This window comes from Syngnathus acus, chromosome 11, assembly GCF_901709675.1.
Source record: "Syngnathus acus chromosome 11, fSynAcu1.2, whole genome shotgun sequence".
Lineage (NCBI taxonomy): Eukaryota > Metazoa > Chordata > Actinopteri > Syngnathiformes > Syngnathidae > Syngnathus > Syngnathus acus.
This window is the reverse complement of record NC_051096.1, coordinates 242,144-256,987: the sequence shown is the minus strand read 5'-3', so window position 1 is coordinate 256,987 and position 14,844 is coordinate 242,144. Positions and strand designations below refer to the sequence as shown.

The following is a 14,844-nucleotide window of genomic DNA, read 5'->3' as shown; positions in this document are numbered from 1 at the left end:
AGCTCCGCTTTCGCAGAGCATCAAAACATTTAGATAGATTCTTATTGTTCCTCCCCACGGAAATCTTGAGTAAAAGGCCAAAGATTTATTCGATCTGAAGAGAAATAAGAGTGAGCTGATAATATGGGGAAAAGTTTATGTTTAATGTATCATGATATAGTGAGAGCCCTTCTGGTTGCTAGCAGGTCTTTATTCTCTCGCCCTAGAAAGGCTAAGAACATCAAGCCCGGGTGGAATAAATGGGTAGCTGGCCACCATGCAGAGGCCAATGAGGCCCACAAGGCTTGGGTAATAGCTGGTAGGCCCAGACAGGGACCTGTCCTTGAATATAAAAAGAAAATGAATGCCAAGTACAAACATCCATTACGGTACATAAATAAGCAAGAGCACGCCCTAAGTGCTCACTCTATGGCTGATAATCTGTTTAATAATGATGTAATTAATTTTTGGAAAGAGGTAAAATCCCTGAACAGGGCTAAAGCAGCTCTCCCATGTAACATAGAGGGGGTAACAGATCGTGTGAGCATGGCTGACCTCTGGAGGCAGCATTATTCAGCACTATTTAACAGTGTGAAAAGCGAGCCCTATCATGTAGGCATAATTGAAGAGGAAAGTATTTGTTTTAATTGTCATGAGGTGTCTATTGCCGGAGGACAACTTTCTGACAGAAAAGCCAGTGGTCTGGATAACATCACAGCAGAGCATTTAAAGTTAGCTGGCCCCCGATTGACAGCGCTGCTGTCTCTCTGTTTCTCATGGCTTGCTGACTCACGGTACTCTACCTGACTCCATGAAGTCTGTAGTTCTGGTCCCTGTTATAAAAGACAAGGCTGGTAAAGTAGGATGTATTGCTAACTGTAGAACAATAGCTCTAGCTAGTATACTCTCCAAAGATTTAGAAAAATTACTTCTTGACAGATTAAGTGTATATATAACTACCGTATTTTTCAGACTAAAAGTCGCTCCGGAATATACGGCGCATTAGCCATAAAATGCACAATAAAGTGAAAGAAAATATATATATATAAGTCACTCCGGAGTATAAGTCGCATTTGGGGGAAATGTATCCGAAAAATCCAACACCAAGAACAGACATGAACGAGCAACAACAGGCTAAACGATAGGTATACTAATGTGACATAAACACAAACGAAGAGCTGAGGACGGGCCTGATGTAACATTCAGAGTTATTCAAATAACTATTACATAAATAACACGTTTATCAAACTATCTGTGTCACTCCAATTCATTAAATCCATCGATCGTCCTTTATGGAAACGATGCCACGTATGTGCCACGCCGCTGACGTCTAAATATTCTAAATATTCCACAGACCCATATAACGATATATAAAGTATATATCAAATAACTATCATATAAACAACAATATTATCAAACCATCTGTGTCACTCCAAATCATTAAATCCATCGATCAAATTCCTCGTCCTTTGTCAACAACGCCGCGCGTGCGCCGCTGATGTCAGCCTTGTCATTATTCCACAGATTACTATATAACAATATCGTTTAGCGTTAACAAAGTACCAGGAAAGACGTGGGTTTGGTAAACGGCTCTTTATTTAACATAAAAAGAGTTCAACGAGCCAACAACTACTGAACTGTAACGATAAAAACATATACAAGTTGCTACACAAAATAAAATATATCAAATAACTATAACAGAAATAGTTCACCGTCACACGGCCCCAAGCACCGGCATCGACTTCCAGGCGTGTCTAAATCTAAACATGTCTTCATGTCTAGTGTATCATCAAATTGAAAGAGGAAAATATAGGTAAACTGTTTGTGTGCTGTTTTGATCTTTGTTGTGGTGACCCCGAATGTCAGTGACAAAAGCCAAAAGAAAGAGGCAAATTTTTCATCTTATGTACAATTTTTAATTTGTTTCTCTTGACACCAGTCGAGCAACCTGTGCTTGCTGATATTCACAATCCCTGCTTACTTTGCTGCCCTACCCCTTAAAAGAAGAAAAAGTTATTTTAGTCTGAGCAACCTGCTCCCTACTGAAAATAGGGTTTCCAACTAAGGTTTCCAACTAGGACTAGGGTTTCCAACTAGGGCTAGAGTTAGGGTTAGGGCTAGTTTGGACTAGGTATATAAAAAGTCTGCCCCACCTGAGGACCGAACTGTTGACCTTCAGATTGTGAGACTGACATGCTAGCACCTGCACTAATGAGGCTGTGCATTTGCAGTTTTACAATTATTTTTTACTGTAAAATTGATCCAACCACCGGCCATTTCAATCAAACTGAACTTCACGGAAAGAAAAACTGACTTTAAGTCTGAGCATTCTGAAACTAGGGTTTCCAACTGGGGTTAGGGAAGCCAACTAAGGTTTCTAACTGTGGCCAGGGTTTCCAACGAGGATGAGGGTTTCCCACTAGGGCTAGAGTGAGGACTATATGAAAGTATGCTCCGTGTGAGGGTCGAACTCACGACCTTCAATATATGAGACTGACACGCTACCACCTGCGCCAACGACGCTATGTATTGGCATTTTGTGCAATTGTTTTTTACTGTAAAAGTGATTCAACCATCGCCCATTTTGATCAAACTTAACTAGGCTAGGGCTAGGATTTCCAACTAGGACTAGGGTTTCCAGGAAGGGCTAGAGTTAGGGTTGGACTATATATAAATCGTGCGCCGTGTGAGGACCGAACTCTCGACTTCCAGATTACGACACTGACGCGCTACCGCCTGCGCCAACGAGACTTTGTGTCACCTGTCTTAAAATTCTATTTTACTGTAAAAAAGATTCAACCACCGGCCATTTCGATCAAACTGAACTTCATCGAAAGAAAAAGTTACTTTTGTCTGAGCATTCTCAAACTTGGGTTTCCAACTAAGGTTTCCAACTGGGGCTAGGGTTTCCAACAAGGGCTAGAGTTAGGGTTAGGACTAAATAAAACAGAGCCCCGTGTGAGGGTTGAACTCACGACCTTCAGTTTACTAGACTGACGCGCTACCGCCTGCGCTAACGAGGCCGTAAATAGTTGGTTTTACAAAGATATTTTACTGTAAAATGGATTCAACCACCGGCCATTTCAATTAAACTCAACTTCACAGACAGAAAACTTTATTCTATTCTGAGCAACCTGTTATCTTCTGAAATTGACAATGATTTTACTGTGGACTATGGAAAACAGCGCCCCGTGTGAGGGCCGCGCTCACAACCTTCAGATTTTGAGACTGATGCACGACCACTTGCACTAACAAGGTAATATGTCAATTGCATTACAATTCTCTTTTACTGTAAATTGATTAATCCACAGGCCATTTACCGTTTTCTTCCATGTATAATGCGCAAAATTTAACTAATTTATTGTCCTAAAATCTGGGGTGCGCATTATACATGGAAACATATTTTTTTAAATTTTTTTTTTTTTTTGTGAAGAAAATCATGGTACAACAATTTTTGAAGAAAATCTTGTCACGGATGGTTCTTTACAACGTCACTTTCCTCTCTTTTCATTTTAACCTAACTGATCGCGGTGGTGCCTTTCTGGGCAGTCGGAGAAATCAACGCCAACAAAAAAAATACATCCAGCCTAGTTAAGAAATCACCAGAAAGATCACCATGACAATTGTGAATAATAAATAAATACCGTTTTTTTCCGTGTATAATACGCAAAATGTAACTAATTTATTGTCCTAAAATCTGGGGTGCGCATTATACATGGGTACAAATTTTTTGACATTTTTTTTTTTTTTCTTTTTTTTTTTTTTTTTTTTTTAAGAAAATCATGGTACAACAAAACCAACAACAGGACTGACCGACAAAGACGTGGAACAAAAAGACAGGGTGACATTACCAAAGACAGGAACAGAAACCAAACAGACATCATGACAGTAACACATGCAATGATCCGACGGTGAGCGAGGGGCAGACAGGACTTAAATACAAAACACGTTACAAGAACAATAGTGTGTTTGTACTGTGCTCTGGTCATTTCGTCAAAGAAGGGATAATAGTCCTCTTCTCTTCTTGACTGACAATGAATGTGATAGTTTAATACATACAATCAGCAAATAACAAAATGCGTATTACAGGTAATATTTTATTTCACAACACTTTGCCTTGTTCCTTTCGTCTCTGCTGTTCACTTCAAACACGCTCCATACGAACGCAATGCTCTCGTATCAGACGCTTGCTCGATCACCTGCTCGTTTGCTGTCACAATGTACCCTACACAAATCCGAAACATTTGTTGCGGCTCCGAGTCACGACGAGGGGCAAATTTTGGTTTCCAAGGGTGTTTTTATTCCTCTTCAACGTCTCTCCCATACAGAGCCGCCTTTTTCACATGTCCGCACGTCACTTTCCTCTCTTTTCATCTGATCGCGGTGGTGCCTTTACGGGCAGTCGGAGAAATCAACGCCAACAAAAAAAAATACATCCAGCCTAGTTAAGACCATACCAAAGACTATAAAAATGGGACCCATTGCCTCCCTGCGTGTGTGACGATCATTGGGACTTAAAAAAAAAAAAAAAAAAAAAAAAAAGAAGAAAAAAATTGGGTGCGTATTATACATGGGTACAGGCTTTTTTCCAGCATCAACATGCCATTTTTAGGGTGCGTATTATACATGGGGGCGCATTATACACGGAAAAAACGGTAATTATTATATATATTATATATATTATTATTATAATAATAAATAATTGTGATAAATAACTGGAACATCACTCAAATATTGGTGATCCCGTTGAGAGTCTCACATATTTCTTCGCTATCGAGTTTGCTACTGCATGCGCAGTGATACTGACCGGCAGAATAACATCCGGTTGTTCCCAAAGATGATATTTTTTCTGAAATAATTTTATGTTTACGGACTTAAGTAACCCGGCCGGGTCATACCAAAGACTATAAAAATGGGACCCATTGCCTCCCTGCTTGGCACTCAGCATTAAGGGTTGGAATTGGGGGGTTAGATCACCAAATGATTCCCGAGCGCGGCGCCGCTGCTGCTCACTGCTCCCCTCTCCCCCAGGGGATGGATCAAAATCACACGGGGATGGGTCAAATGCAGAGGACAAATTTCACCACACCCAGACACGTGTGTGACGATCATTGGGACTTTAAAAAAAAAAAAGGAAAATTAAAAAAAAAAAAAAAAAAAGTCAAAATTTGGGTGCGTATTATACATGGGTACAGGCTTTTTTCCAGCATCGACATGCCATTTTTAGGGTGCGTATTATACATGGGGGCGCATTATACATGGAAAAAAACGGTATGTCTGTAACAATTGTGAACTTCACTTGCCACAAAAGGCTGCAGTCATCAGAAGTCGCTGCCATGTTTCACTTGGTACAGTCTTTCACATGGCTATGTGGCCTAATGGATAAAGCGTCTGACTTTGCATCAGAAGATTGAGTGTTCAAATCCCTTCATGGTCAGTTTAATATAATTCATATGAAATCAATGACTTTATTTCAGTCTGAACCAACTCTTGTATACTGTCAGAAAGGGTTTTGGTTTCTGATTTCTTTTTTTGTTGTGCTGACTCCCCCCAATCTCCGTTTTCAGTGCAACAAAGTGACAAAAACCAAAAGAAAAAATGCTTTCTCTATTACACACTAGGGCCAGCGTTTCCAACTAGGGCTAGGGTTTCCAACTAGGGTTCCAACTCCGGGTAGGGTTTCAAACTAGGAATTCCAACTGGGGCAAGGGTTTCCAATTAGCGTTTCCAACTTGGGCTGGGGTTTCCAACTAGAGACAACATTGGACAGCTGCCACTTGTTGGGAACCTTTAAGGCAGGGGTGTCAAACTCCTTTCCTCGGGGGCCGAATCCCTACATGTTTTCCAAGTTTCCCTTGTTAAACACACCTGATTCAAATGACCAGTTCGTCCTCACTTTCAGCAGGAGCCTGATTAATTGAATCAGGTGTGTTTAACGAGGGAAACTTGGAAAACATGTAGGGATTCGGCCCCCGAGGAAAGGATCTTGACACCCCTGCTTTAAGGGTAGAAAAAGAAGCAAAGCATGATGGTAGTGTTTTTTAATCTATTTTTTACTTAATTTATCATGCTTTGGTTTCGTAATGACTAAAGTTACTATATAAACAGTTCTACAAATCCTGTTTCAGCCACTGAGTGTGTATGTGTGCCACACGTTTGTCGCAATTAAGCCCGTGACTGAAGATGGCGTGTGCGGTAAAGACGGCGGCCCGGCAACTGGTCCAATACATACTTACCTGGCAGGGGAGACACCGTGATCAAGAAGGTGGTTCACCCAGGGAGAGGCTCAACCATTGCACTCCGGTTGCGCTGACCTCTGCGAATTCCCCGAATGTGGGAATCTCGACTGCATAATTTCTGGTAGTGGGGGACTGCGTCCGCGCTCTCCCCTGGTTTTACTGTTTAATTGCCCCTACACCCGCGCCTTTGTTCACCTCCTTTTTCTTAGAGTCGCCATCTAGTGGTGATGGCAGCAACCCAAAAAAATAAAGGGAAATAATATATCTGCAAAAACATGCCCATCACGCATTGCCTCTTTTAACCTGAGAACCCTAAAACTATGAATTTGTATTTATTGAAAACCTCCAACATTACCACTGAATAATATTTTTTTTTTTCTGAACAAGTTTTGAAAACGACATTTCCTTGAAAATTTGAGAATAAGAAATGTAATAAAAATTCTTGCAACGATGATAGGAAAATCTCAAGCAAAGAAACACATTTTAATTATATTTTAGAACGGTTACGTAAATTCTTGCTGCCTCTCAAGCCGAAACGTCTTACATTTAGATCAGAGCCCATCAAGTCATAAATGACTGCTTAACCCTGGAAGAATGAAGTGAATGGATTGAAATGGTTTTCTTACTTATTGAACTGTTGATTTGACCAGGAGAGGGAGTGCACCGTGCCTGGAGGTACTGCTATATCAGGTTGATGCGTGGAGTGAACGGGGCAAGCCCCTTTTCCAACTCACTATTCCAAAAATCAATTTAATATGATGGGGGACGTATCAGATATTAAACTGATAAGAACAGATACTACACTTGATCTTAGCCAAAAGGCCGAGAAGCGATGACCCGAAATGGCTCTGAGGCAACGATTTAAATAAAGAGACTACCAATTCAAGTTACGGTGACATGTATCAAATGATGCTAATGCCACATACTGACCCCTGTGAATTCCCCAAATGTGGGAATCTCGACTGCATAATTTCTGCTAGTGGGGGATTGCGTTCTTTCTGTTTAAAACAAAACTTTTGCGCAGTAGTACGCACACGGAGTTTAGGTCTACGTGCTGTGACACACTGAACGCTTTTGAGTAATGATGGACACATGAGGCTTCCTTGGTGTAACTGCCGAAGTCGAAGCAGTTGTGTCTTTCGCCGCTGGGCGGAGCTGTTGTGGCTCTGGCGAAGCTTCAAGTTTTGCATGGTGTGCAAATTATTTTTGTGTGAATTTATTTTTGTTCCTTGTTATTTGTATATAGTTTGTAGCACTGTCTTGTTGATATTAAGTTGCGATAGAAACCGGTGGTAAGTTAGACTTCGAGGGCACTTCCCGTTTCCGGGAAAGAAGCGGGAAGGTGACGTGACGCAACAGCGCAATAGTTAACGGCCGACCTAGGATGCGTCATCGCGAAGCTACTAAGTCAAAACAGTAAAGTACCCGGTTGTTCACTGGCAGGCCAAAATATGTGTTGTCACCAGTTCTACGGTGTGGCTGTGATGTCAACGAATTAAGATCACAGTAAACCTCTGTAACAAAGAACTCTCGTCTCTTTAGTGAAGAAACTGGCACACTTGGGATTTGAGGCTTTCCCACCAAACGGTTTGCAAATACCGTATTTTCCGCCCTAAAAGGCGCACCTAAAAACCTAAAGTTTTCTCAAAAGCCGACAGTGCGCCTTATAGGCCAGTGCGCCTTATATATGGATCAACTGATGAATTTGTTGATCCATACTGGTTGTACACAGTGCTCTGCCAAAATGTTTCAGTACGTTTTAGTACGACTAGTAAATTACAAGGTCGCATCGCTTCCCAGCATTACGGCAACTGTAGTCAGGGGGCGTCACCGAATAGCTGTTGTACCCGCGAGGCTATTTCATGTCAAAATAGGCTGCTCTGTTAATGTTTCGAGTAAATCTACGGATCGATATGGAAGGGAAACATAGGTAAGTAGTACCAATGCTTTAGATCGAACTTTAGTCAGTTCCGATCATTTTATAGGAGATCGTTTGAGAAACGCGATTGTTTACACTTTGCTGAGGCTCATGGGAGATTGCGAGCTGAGGCTCGTGAGACTTTGCGGATGGCTAATGCTATTGCGATAGCTGCTATACGTACCAGGCTATTTCATGTCAAAATAGGCTGCTCTGTTAATGTTTCGAGTAAATCTACGGATCGATATGGAAGGGAAACATAGGTAAGTAGTACCAATGCGTTAGATCGAACTTTAGTCAGTTCCGATCATTTTATAGGAGATTGTTTGAGAAACGCGATTGTTTACACTTTGCTGAGGCTCATGGGAGATTGCGAGCTGAGGCTCGTGAGACTTTGCGGATGGCTAATGCTATTGCGATAGCTGCTATACGTACCAGACTATTTCATGTCAGAATAGGCTGCTCTGTTAATGTTTCGAGTAAATCTACGGATCGATATGGAAGGGAAACATAGGTAAGTAGTACCAATGCGTTAGATCGAACTTTAGTCAGTTCCGATCATTTTATAGGAGATCGTTTGAGAAACGCGATTGTTTACACTTTGCTGAGGCTCATGGGAGATTGCGAGCTGAGGCTCGTGAGACTTTGCGGATGGCTAATGCTATTGCGATAGCTGCTATACGTACCAGGCTATTTCATGTCAAAATAGGCTGCTCTGTTAATGTTTCGAGTAAATCTACGGATCGATATGGAAGGGAAACATAGGTAAGTAGTACCAATGCGTTAGATCGAACTTTAGTCAGTTCCGATCATTTTATAGGAGATCGTTTGAGAAACGCGATTGTTTACACTTTGCTGAGGCTCATGGGAGATTGCGAGCTGAGACTCGTGAGACTTTGCGGATGGCTAATGCTATTGCGATAGCTGCTATACGTACCAGGCTATTTCATGTCAAAATAGGCTGCTCTGTTAATGTTTCGAGTAAATCTACGGATCGATATGGAAGGGAAACATAGGTAAGTAGTACCAATGCGTTAGATCGAACTTTAGTCAGTTCTGATCATTTTATAGGAGATCGTTTGAGAAACGCGATTGTTTACAGAGGGCTCATTGGTTATTGGCTAGTGGATGCATACCGCAACCCTAGTCAACCTCAGTTTGATGCAGTATAGCTTCTATTTTATGCGCCTTATAATCCGGTGCGCCTTATATATGGACAAAGTTTTAAAATGGGCCGTTCATTGAAGGTGCGCCTTATAACCCGGTGCGCCTTTTAGGGCGGAAAATACGGTAGGTTCATTTCTCGAGGCTTCATGTGCACCCACCCCCCAACCCCCGCTGGTCAAAAGGAGTAATTTATTCAATTAATGAGAATTACATTCACCTTTATATTTTGCTTCATGTAGCCTGATCAAAATGAATAAAACGTCTCTCTGTATGTGCATTCACGTGTAACATTGAAGGAGGTGGACGTGTGTTGCAATATGTAAATAAATAACATCATTGTCTATTAAGAAACTAAAAGTTGATGGAACACATTTTGTTTTGAAGGGCTGCTGTGTTTTAACAAGGAAAGACTGATGTACTGATGTGCTTATGGATGAAGATGACTTGTACTTGTGATTGTGCTTGTGAACAGTAAAGATTCAAGGATTTTTATTTGCCATGTTTGAGCGTGTCAAACAAGGAATTTGACTTCGGTACATCACAGCCTCTGTTCAACATTTAGGTAACTAACAACACTCAGGACGTGTGAAAAATGACAAATATTCTCCCAGGAGGGCAACGAAAAACTCAAAACTCCAACTAGGGCAAATGAGAAACCTTGAGAAGAGACCACAGATGGGAGGGTCCCTCTTCCAGGATGACCAGGCTGCAATGGATGCAGAGAGGACACATAGTAGTACAAATAGTGTAGACAATTCAAAAAAAAGTGTGGAGAGCGGGATGTTGTTGCACAGCAATGACTCTGAGACTCTAAGAGTGGTGTGAGTTCATCAGAGCAACAGCCTGGGGGAAGAAGCTGTCTCTGTGTCTGCTGGTTTGGGCGTACAGAGCTCTATAACGCCATCTGGAGGGGAGTAGTTCAAACAGACTGCAACCTGGGTGAGAAGGGTTCTTTAGAGATGTTACTTGCACGTTTCCTGGTCCTGGACAGGTACAAGTCTTGGATAGATGGGAGGTTGATTCCAATGATCTTTTCTGCAGTCCTGACTGTCTGTTGCAGTCTGTGCTTGTCTTGTTAGGAGGCCGATCCAAACCAGACAGTGATGGAGGTGCAGAGGACAGACTGGATCATGGCAGTGTAGAAGGTCTTCCCGCAGCAGGTTGAACTTCTTGAGCTGTCTCGGGAAGTACAGCCTCTGCTGGGCCTTCTTCCGGACAGAGTCTATGTGGCCGGTCCATTTCAGGTCCCGAGAGATTGTGGTTCCCAGGAACTTGAAGGTGTCTGTGGAGAGAATAGTATTACTGCGGATAGTGAGGGGTGAAAGTGGTGAAGGGTCTCGTCTGAAGTCCACTGTCATCTCCACGGTCTTGAGCGGGTTCAGCTCCAGGTGGTTTTGGCTGCGCTAGTGGACCAGCCGCTCCACCTCCTGTCTGTACGCAGTCTCGTCACCGTCCCGGATCAGTCCGATGAGAGTGGTGTCGTCCGCATACTTCAAGAGCTTCACAGGAGAGTCACCTGAGGAGAAATTGTTGGTGTAGAGAGAGAAGAGCAGTGGGGAGAGGACGCACCCCTGAGGGGCGCCAGTATTGGGGGTCAAGCAGGGGGCCCGTGACATCCTTCAGGTGGTTCAACACTAACCTCTCCAAAGATTTCATGACCACAGATGTCAGAGCGACAGGTCTATAGTCATTCAAACCTGTGATGGCGGGCTTCTTGGCCACCGGAACGATGGTGGAGCTCTTGAAGCACGAGGGCACCTCACACAGCTCCAGGGAACGGTTGAAGATCCGTGCAAAGGTGGGTGCCAGCTGTTCGGCACAGACTTTCAAGCAGGAAGGTGACACGCCGTCTGGGCCCGGTGCCTTCCTGATCTTTTGGCCTCTGCAAGAGAGAGAGTAGGTGACAACGGTGATGGAGGACAGAGCGGTTGTGGGGGGAGGTGAGTATGTTGATTGTGCTGCAGGAACTCCTGTAGTGTGGGAGGACCGATCAAACCTAGAGTAGAACCTGTTTAGCTGGTTTGCAAGCCTTGGGTTCTCCACAGGACAGGGGGTTTGTTTCTTGAAGCCCGTGATGCTCTGCAGACCTTTTCACACTGTTGAGGGATCAGGATTGGCAGAGAGGTGTTTCTCCAGGCTCTCCCCGTAACACTTGCTGGCTTTCCTGACCTCTCGGTTCAGTGTGTTTCTGGTCTGCTTGAACAGGTCCCGGTCGCCGCTCCTGTAGGCCTCCTCCTTGACTTTGCGCAGCCTCCTGAGGTTCGGTGTAAACCAAGGTTTGTCGTTGTTGTACGTGCAGAAGGTCTTGGTCTGCACACACAGATCCTCACAAAAACTGATGTATGATGTGACAGTGTCAGTGAGTTCATGCAAGTCTGAAGTTGCAGCTTCAAAAACTCCCCAATCGGTGCGGTCAAAGCAGGCTTGGAGGTCCTGCCTTGACTCCACTGTCCACTTCCTCACAGTCCTCACCACAGGCTTAGAAGTCTTTAATTTCTGCCTGTAGGCCAGGATCAGATGAACTAGACCAGGGATGGGCAAACTACGGCCCGCGGGCCACATCCGGCCCACGGGACCGTTTAATCCGGCCCGCCAACCCTGAATTATTTGTATTATTAAACTTTTTTTTTGTCATTTTGCCTGCAATGACTGCGTTTCCCCAGTAGATGGGGAACCGCTCGCCTGCGCATTTACTACCGGAAGCCGTGTCAGAAAGCTCGGTGCACACTCACAAGTGCGTGTACGTACTCAGTAGTACGGACATGGCGCACTCGCGCTCTATTTGTATCAGTCCCGAATTTAGAGCGTGGGCTGTGACGACAGCATTCTTGTAATTCGCGCGCTGAGCTTTCAGATACAGTTTTACGCTAAAGCCACCCACAAATCTTCCCCTGGAATCCTTCTATTAAAATGAGTCGCCCAAGGAAAAGCAAGGTGGACACAGTGCCGAGTGTTTAAAAAAGAGTGGCCAATTTGGCTCGACGTACGCGACGTGACGTTCAGCCACATCAACATCAACCCGTCACAGATCGAGGTAAACGGACCAACATCTCGGATCTCTCCTAAGAATTGCCACAACAAATTTTACTCCAGACTATAACGCACTAGCAAAAAAGGGAGACCAACAACACTGTTCCCACTGAAAATGAAGGGGAGGCTCTCAAGTTTGTTGTAAAAAAATGCATTTTGAATATGATTTGTACACATAGCAGGGATTGAAACTAGCGACCATTCTCATTTTCAAACAATGCAGGATGCTCAAGGACATTGATGCACCACCTGTTTGCGACTAATCTTAACCTGTAAAGTTCTTAAGGCTTACTTTAAGGAAGTGTTTCCCGTTTCCTCACCTCTGTTATCAGGTGTTTGTGAGTTAAACCTGCTCTGATTTTCAGATACCCCTCCCCGTGTTGCCGTTTTGATTACTTTATTTGGATGTATGCTTTCACCGATTCTTCAAGATGATATATTTGGTCAGAATGTTTACCGTTTGATGTGATCTCATAAGATAAACATCTTTCATTAATCTGACCTGCAGGCACTGAAGTGATGGAGACTGTTATTCATAATAACAGTGTCGTATTTTATGAGAATCACTGATAACAGTTTTTTAGTGATTTTTTTTTTTTTTTTTTTAATGCTGTTAATAAATGCATTTGTTTTCAAAAAACCTGTTTGGAATATCCATGCTTTACTACCTACTAAAGGCCAAAATCTTTCATGCAATGACCTTTACAGGTCGCTTATATTGCTTCACACAAACATTACGTCCATCTGCTCCTGGTTCGGCCCTCCGGTCCAAATTTAGAACCCAGTTCGGCCCGCGAGTCAAAAAGTTTGCCCACCCCTGAACTAGACAGTGGTCCGAGAGTCCTAAAGCTGCACGAGCCACAGAGTGGTATTTAATTAATTACGGTGTAGCAGTGGTCCAGTGTCTGTGCCCCTCTGGTGGGACACGTTATGTGCTGTCTGTATTTGGGGAGTTCGTGTGCGAGGTTCGCCCTGTTAAAATCACCCAGAACAATGATTAGTGAATTTGGTAGAGGTTTCTCCATGTCTGTCACCTGGTCAGCCAGCATCTGCGTGGCTTCACTCGCACGTGCGTGTGGTGGACTGTAAACTGCCGCCATGACGATTGAGGAGAACTCCCGTGGTGAATACAACGGCCGGCAGTCGATGAAAAGTGTTTCTAGGAGAGGGCTGGAAGACTCTTTCAACACCGTGACATCAGTACACCAACGTTTATTAATATAGAAACAGAGACCACCTCCCTTTGATTTTCCGGTGAGCTCCGCGCTGCGATCTGCACGCATTGGCCGAAACCCAGCTAACTCCACGGCGTGGTGGGGGGTGCGTCCATCAAGCCACGTTTCAACGAAGCACAGCGCGGTGGATCTGCTCAAGTCCGTGTTCCTTGAAGTGAGGAGCAGGAGTGCTTGTGCAATTGAGGGGGGTGGTTATTGTTTTTTTTTCAAAAACAATATATTTTGCCAAATTACAATGGACTGACATGTGCCCGTTCAAATGGGTACCACCAGAAATTAAACTGCATTGATAAACGAGGGCTTAAATGTGATTGTCTGTCTGCACTCGGCATAATTTCTCTGTTTATGTGAACATGTTCACATATATGTCGGTATGAATTATGTGAACGTATGACTGTTGCACGGAGTATGATATAGGCGGCTATCCGTTGCAATATTGATATTTTCACAGAGAAAGGATGCTCCGCTTTCGCAGAGCATAAAAAAATTTGAGATAGACTCTTGTTGTTCCTCCCCACGGAAATCTTTAGTAAAAGGCGAAAGATTTATTCGATCTGAAGAGAAACGAGTGATCTGAAAATCTGAGTCAAAACGGGCCACCCCACTGCTGGTCTCACCAAATTCACAGGCGGTCTCACACTCAAATTGCAGCAACCATTCCTTCTAATACAAACAATAGACGCTCATAGATTTACTATAATTAGAAGGACTCAACCTAAATAGAAGGTTTAAACGAGTATTTTGTGTTCATTAATGTCTCACTTACTTTAAACCTTGTTGGCGCACAGGATTGTAGGTACTGGATCGAACACTGACGGCGCTCGTTCTTTCAAGCAGCGTCACCTATTGATTGGGCGTCTATTTTGAGTATTGAAGGTAAAAACAGTTGTATGTCTTGGTACGTGTACTTTTGGTATGAGAGAACGGGAAATGATCCCATCTCTGTGTTTTATTTCAAAATGTGTAATTTCATTATTTTACTCAACACAAATCCGGAAACAAAATACGATCGTAATTTCTCAAATGATTTCTCAAATTTCAGAAATGCTCTATATCTCTCTTGTGTCGCAAATAATTGAGGCTTTTGACGTTGCTGGCATGGTTTGGAGTGTAATTCACCTCCATTGCGATGGTGGCGTTTGATATTTGACATTTGAATATAAATCTGTCATTTTACTTTAGGAAGTAAAAGTTGTTTTCTAGAAATCCATACTTTTGATGTATGAGGAACAACAATCAGGCGCATTCTTCAAAAAGACCGACCTACAGCCGACAA

At 43.2% G+C, this 14,844-nt stretch overlaps 5 non-coding genes and 1 pseudogene across 5 annotated transcripts; 1 reads left to right on the top strand and 5 right to left on the bottom strand.

Moving 5' to 3' along the window:
• LOC119130881 lies at positions 1–112 on the bottom strand. The gene has a single exon (XR_005099552.1). It is a non-coding gene; the product is annotated as a U5 spliceosomal RNA (small nuclear RNA).
• A 2,317-nt stretch (positions 113–2,429) lies between these two features.
• On the bottom strand, positions 2,430–2,502 carry trnam-cau. Its single transcript has one exon. It is a non-coding gene; the product is annotated as a tRNA-Met (tRNA).
• A 427-nt stretch (positions 2,503–2,929) lies between these two features.
• trnat-agu lies at positions 2,930–3,002 on the bottom strand. The gene has a single exon. It is a non-coding gene; the product is annotated as a tRNA-Thr (tRNA).
• A 3,205-nt stretch (positions 3,003–6,207) lies between these two features.
• Positions 6,208–6,371, top strand: LOC119130876. Its single transcript, XR_005099548.1, has one exon. It is a non-coding gene; the product is annotated as a U1 spliceosomal RNA (small nuclear RNA).
• A 500-nt stretch (positions 6,372–6,871) lies between these two features.
• LOC119130891 lies at positions 6,872–7,052 on the bottom strand (annotated as a pseudogene).
• Positions 7,053–14,027: 6,975 nt separating this feature from the next.
• On the bottom strand, positions 14,028–14,140 carry LOC119130877. Its single transcript, XR_005099549.1, has one exon. It is a non-coding gene; the product is annotated as a U5 spliceosomal RNA (small nuclear RNA).
• Between the last annotated feature and the right edge of the window lie 704 nt (positions 14,141–14,844).